General features: G+C 33.3%; 1 long non-coding RNA gene across 1 annotated transcript; it reads left to right on the plus strand.

Annotated features, from left to right (window-relative positions):
• The first annotated feature begins 883 nt into the window (after nucleotides 1-883).
• Nucleotides 884-2,317, plus strand: LOC123661728. Its single transcript, XR_006744390.1, has 3 exons — nucleotides 884-896; nucleotides 1,344-1,351; nucleotides 2,222-2,317. It is a non-coding gene; the product is annotated as an uncharacterized LOC123661728 (long non-coding RNA).
• The last annotated feature ends 4,233 nt before the right edge of the window (nucleotides 2,318-6,550 follow it).

Raw genomic sequence — 6,550 nt, forward strand, 5'->3', positions numbered from 1 at the left:
TTGTAATTGACAATCTCGAAATTGCTGCGTTGGTGTAAAAATAATTTAATAACTGCAAAATATAACGAGATAGGTCAGGGGTAAAATAAAAAAAGAATAATATATATTTAATGAGGTTGCCTATTACTTGATTGTCATAAGTAGGTACTTACGAATTTAAATCTTAGAAAAAACTTAATATAGAAACCAATTTATATTAACAAATTATATTTGAATGTATTCGTTTATAAATATAACAAAGACTAGCTGTACCCTGCCCACGTAGCTACGCTTTATTTTTTATTTTTTTAAAATTTTATTATTAGGTTTTTTTTTGTCGTACCAACTCGGAAACCTTTGTGGGCTCATGCACAACACTTTGCTGAAGATCATGACATGATCAAATGAATAGTTTAAGATTCTATAAAGGACATACAGACAAACATTATAGATAATACTCATTTTTTGTAAGTTAGGCATCAGAACGCTAAAGAGCTGAGGGATCTCGAATAAATAAATCAAATGGTGCCGATTTTCCTTTGTGTTTACGAACAATAAGTTAAGGCCTTGTTACGTTTTAGAAGTCGTATTAGAATTCCTTAACGAGTTTTCGTAAGACGTAGGGCCATAAGATATTTATTGCGGTGCTGTTTACACTTTAATAAATTCAATGGATTTAATATCAAGACTTTTCGTATACATTGAACAATAAATAATCATAGCAGACATGAACTATTTTAATAAAAAGAAAGTATCTGAAATTAGGACTAACTGTCAATTTTTTTTATTGTTGTTTCTTATTACGTAAAATTATATGCATATAAATATAAAAAAAAAATGTTAAAAGTAATGGAAATCTGGAGGTTTCGTTGTTTATTAATAAGTTTGTTGTAATAAGTTTGTTTGTTTTATATTTTGTTGTTTATTAAACGCACATAGCGTTTGTTTGTACGTTTATGAAAAATTATCCATGTCATCATTGTACATATATTACTCGTATACACTTGTATTGCAAAACAATTTATTAAAATTTTAAAAGACTAGACTTAAAAATAAAATATCACTATTAAAAATGAATTGGATTACAAAGAAGCCTATTGTGTGGAAACGCTTGGGTCAGTCGGAGGCGAGGGTTATGCTTTGGTAACCCTCGTGTGGTTTTTTCTGCATTAATTTTTAATGTATTTATACAGAAATATCTCTTATGTACGTAGAAATTTTACATTATATAGTAGGATATTTCATATAATTTTAGAAAGTAGGTGTAAGTACAGAAGAGGGTCTGACAATGTTGTTAACGGTAAAGCTGTTAATATTTATAGTAACTGTTCTAGTTATTTAATGACAGATTTAAAAAATGTAAGACTAACATGTAGGTTTAATTAACGTATAAATTAAAAAAAAAACTTTGTACTTTCATTACGTAAGCAGACATTTTATAAAATAAACATTCCACTGCTGGGCATAGGCCTCTTTCTCCAGGTCCTCTATAGGAGAAGGTTCGGAGCTTAATCCACCACGCTGCTCCACTGCGGGTTGGCGGTTATATTCCCCCCTACTATATCTAGCGATAGTTATCAGGTGTCTATGATAACAACCAGGACCGACTACTTAACGTGAGCTCTCTGAGGCACGATGGAGAGATCCACAAGGATAGAGTTCCAAACCGGAAAGTAATATTTCGACTAATACAAATATCCATCCCGAGCGGGAATCGAACCCGTAACTGCCGGTGTGTGAGCACACGGCGTACGCACAACTACACAATACAGTGTGTACTGTATTTTGTATTCATTGTACAAAGATATTTCTTATAATCTGTGACGAAAATAGAAAACTAATTTTGCTCCCCCTGAATTAATGCCAGTGAAAATAAGACGGATAGTGAAGACAGGACTGTAAGAAAAGCTAGACGTGAAAATGTAGTTCAAGCAATTAATAATTCTATTTGAGGCAATTATAAGATATCATTACTGAAAGCATAATGAAAACATGAACAAAATTTCCTTTTTATTTTTCTTATTATATAATAGCTGTGATCCGCGGTTTCACACGCGTTAATTTAAGGAAAAAATAGCCTTTTTTTTACGTGGGGAAAATCCATCATGGGTATCCATGGCCTGTGTTATCATACTTTGATTGGGTGTAGTCGCTCGAAAGTTATGTCCATACATAAACTATAGCGATTCATTTATGTTTATATTTCATCATCAGCCCGTTGCTGTCTACTGCTGGACGTAAGCATTTTACGTGGGGAAAATCCATCATGGATACTCTCCTGCGCGGGGACGCCAGAGGGATATGTCAGACTCCTACTGACTGAAAAACCACCACGTGTGAGCAGTCGTCCGCCTGGGTAGAGCGAGATGGAGTCGCGTTAGCATTCGCCACCTCGCCCCGGCGGTAGGCCCGGATGAAACCTCCGGGCCCCGGCACAATGGTGGGAATGGCTTCGCTCACAACAAGGCCACCCCTCAGACATGTGTGGTCGTGTCGTCCGGCCGGCTGAAGTCCCTCAACTATCGGCCGGAAGGAAAAAATAGCCTATAATAACCTTCCTCAGTAAATGTGCTATCCAACATAAAAATGAATTTTCAATTCGAACCAGTAGTTTCTGAAATCAGCGCGTTGAAACAAAAAAAAAAAATAATAATAATAAACAAATTTTCAGCTTTATAATATTACTATAGTTTACTTTTGAACAGCCTATGGGCTGAAAATCTTGTAGCGAGGTTCCGGAAAGGTACACAATACAAATAGAAACGCTCAGAGCATGACTAAGATCTATTTATTCAACACAAATATTTGTTGCTAGCCCGTGCCCGTTTCGATGAGGGTCAAACTTTTTACTGCAGATTCTGAGTTTATCGATATAGTTTTGGCCCAGAGGCGGCGTAAACCACGTTGATACGTAATGATATCGGTGGTATATTATCATTTACCTCAAAATATGCGTCCAAACAGCATAATATTAAAGGCGTAGTTTATCTTCGTACAATGATCTCGTTGATAGTCATACAATAATTTTATAATAACAATAAATTTTTGACACAAAATACCATGCTGTGGCTTTCCTACCAGAGATAGACATACGGTGTCGTGGACTTTTGTAGATCTACTAAATATTAACATTTTTGTAGCGCATTGTATTTATGGATCAATTACCATAACGTTAACGTAAGGGAATCATGTGGCCTGTAGTGCTTTTTCTCCGACTTCTTTTACAAAAAATATTTTTTTTTAGAAATTTATTGTAACGGAATTAAAATATCGCTTATAACACGACATTTTTCTACTATTTAAACTATTTTTAAAATGGTTCGATACTCTTAGAAATTAGCCATTGGGACATATTTACCTACAAACTAATTCATACACTTTGCCTCTCTTTATTATATTGATATTAATTATATTAATGATGCCATAGATTGTGCCTGTTGCGCTGGCGGTTGTGGGTTCGATCCCCGCACATGAATAACATTTGTATTGGCCATACAGATGTTTGCCGTGGTCTGGGTATTTGTGCAGTCTTTGTGGGGCTCCCCACCGTGCCTCGAAGAGCACGTTAAGCCGGTCCCGGTTGTTATCATGCACACCTGATAGCGATCGTTACTCATAATAGGGAATATATCCGCTAACCCGCAGTGGAGCAGCGTGGTGGATTAAGCTCTGATCCTGCTCCTGCATGGAGAAAGAGGCCTATGCCCAGTAGTGAGATATTACAGGCTGAAGCGAATTAATGATATCAGTAGTATATTGAACTAGTAACCGTGATCGCAATATCCAATGCTGTGTTTACTGCGTTAATACGTCGTCAATGTAGTTAACTTCAATACTATTCTTACATTAAGAGCTATGAAATTTAATGTTTTCTATTAAGATTGTATTTCACGACCTTTCGATTAGATCTACATCTTTTTAGAAGTTTTACAAATTTTATAGTCACGATTATAATAATTAGTACGTGTAGTACTTATATTGCATTTACAGCCGAAACGGTATAGATTCCGACTGACTGGTATCGAGGACTTGATTGTGACTTTTACACGAATACTGTAGACAGTATTCATATAATGGTTAAACAAAATATTACATAACGTAACAAAGAATAAATTTTTTGACGTAACACAAACATTTATACTCATTTTATCTCCGGAAACGTATGTCTCGCTCATCTAATCACAGTTTTGAACGTTTTTCGTATTTCAGACAATTTAATCTTATACCGTGAAGTTTTATAAATATATTCTTGGGTTTTTGTAAATTTTTTTTCGTGATAATTATTATGTCTTTATTTCTTCTTAAGTTTTGTATAATATTTGTGATAGTAATATACTATTATAGTTGCATTTTTTGGGGTTGGTTTAAGAGTTTGTTAAATGCAATAACTTTACTTTAACCGAATTCCAAAAAAGGAGAAGGTTCTCGATTCGAATGTGTGTTTATTTTTCAATTATGTATGATGATTTTTGTTTTGATTGAAAGGTTGCCTGTGTCATGTGGTCCCATTTAAATTTAATTGCGACAATACTAATAACAAATAATAAATACTTTTTGAGTTGTATCTAACAATGCGTATTAATGTGACTATTTTTTCGACGACTTACGTAGTATTTATACTGCATAACTTTTCACTGGATTTACCGATTTTAATCATTCATATTTTAATCGAAAGCTGATACTTGTTTTTTAGTATCGTTTAAATTTGATCGAGATAATATGGTTACTTAAAGATCCGCTAATCTTTGATAACGCGTATTTACTTAACTATTTTTTCATCTACCTATGTTGTCTTGTTACTCTTGTCGATGTACGAAACAAAACCGACTTCAATAATGTGATTGAAGTTGGTTTTATTTTCCTTTCCGAGCAAACACAATTATCTTTTGATACTTCTTTTTCTATATAAACATTGTTATGAGTATTTCAACAGGAGTTCGTTCGCACGGACCTTCGTTATGGACGTGTTCATTATTCCCTAGGAACCGTTTACTTCGAAATACAGCCCGCCGGCCCCTATACTATTTTACTTTTAAATAAGCTTACTGGAACCAAAAATGTAATCAAATTCTAAATACACTTTTAAGTTGAGATTTTTTTATGCGAAATAAATTTTAATGGATATTTTTATCTTAGGAAAAATATAAAAAAATGTCCAAGAATTAAAAAAGCTAGAGAGCTCAGAGTTCTCAGGTATATATTTGACTAGCCCGTTGGCGCAGTTTGTAGTGACCCTGCTTTCTGCTCCGAACGTTGTGGGTTCGATTCCTACCTCGAGTCTGGGTGTATTATAAATATTTATTCATATATTTATATATGTATTATTTATAAGTATGTCTATCGAAAAAAAATATATGTAGCTATACCAATCGGCTGTTACCTATAACACAAGCATTAAGTTGCTTACTTTAGGAACAGACTACCGTGTGTGTGTTTTGTAAATATTTATTTATTTATTTATATACAAAAATGTTGCTAATATACCTACTGACAGTACCTCCCTCTACCGGTTCTAGTTGTGTTTTCAAACTATCCCTGAACCTATTAAAATATACACACGAAAGTTAAACGTAATCGGTTCAGCAGCTTAGGAGAAGCTAGTTTTCAAACACACGTACAGAAGAATTATATATGTATGTATCTTAAGGTATAATAAGATTAGGTGTTTATAATTTTGCCTACATAATTTTAAAATTTCTGATTATCCCGTTTATATAGTTTTTGTCTGATCCGCATCTTTAGTAGAACACAAATCTGTACAAATTGTAATTCAAGTTTCTAGCAAAGATGATCCTAGAAAATTTGCTCAAACCGTATCGTGTGATTAAACTCGTTATTGCAACGAGGGATTTTCTTTACTACAGTTGGACAGCCTTGCAGAAATTGAATGAAAGTGCTAAAATGTATCTCTTATGTTCATTTCGCCTTCTAATTGACGGAGTATAACATAAACTGAATGTTATGGCAAAAATTATAAAACATTTATAACCAAAGTTAAGCCCGTAGTAGAGAAAGTAGCATGGCAAATTTCCCTTTACAGTTTTCAAGGCCCTTATCTATCATCAAAACGTACTAAAGTAAGTAAAATTTTGTTAAAAAAATAAAGAAGGAATAAGATCAGTCTCTGCCTCAATAAAATTTCTAAGAATATCTTTAAAACAATTTGAAATAGAGACTTGAACAGGAAGTTTTCGTTTTGCTATAAAAGTCATTAAAAAGTATAAAATCATTATAACTTTTTATGTACCAACAAGTTTTTGGTAAAAATTGAAGTTTACAGAATTATAGAAGGTATTACTTATTGTAAATCTAAGTTGTTATGCATTGCGTGATTTATGTTTTAAGTATAAATAATGTCAGACTTTTTAATTTTTCAAGCCCTTTAGAAGATACTGTAATCTTTTAAATAAAACGAAAAGAGCGAGATTTTAGATAACCTTTTGAAGAAGAGAGGGTCATCGCTGAATCTGTGTCAGTCATAAAAGAGGTATATAATATAATTCCAATGTACCATCATTGAGAACACATTCATGAATTCCCTTACAAAGATTTGTGATTTAACTTGATCGAG

Source organism: Melitaea cinxia, chromosome 17 (genome assembly GCF_905220565.1).
Source record: "Melitaea cinxia chromosome 17, ilMelCinx1.1, whole genome shotgun sequence".
NCBI lineage: Eukaryota > Metazoa > Arthropoda > Insecta > Lepidoptera > Nymphalidae > Melitaea > Melitaea cinxia.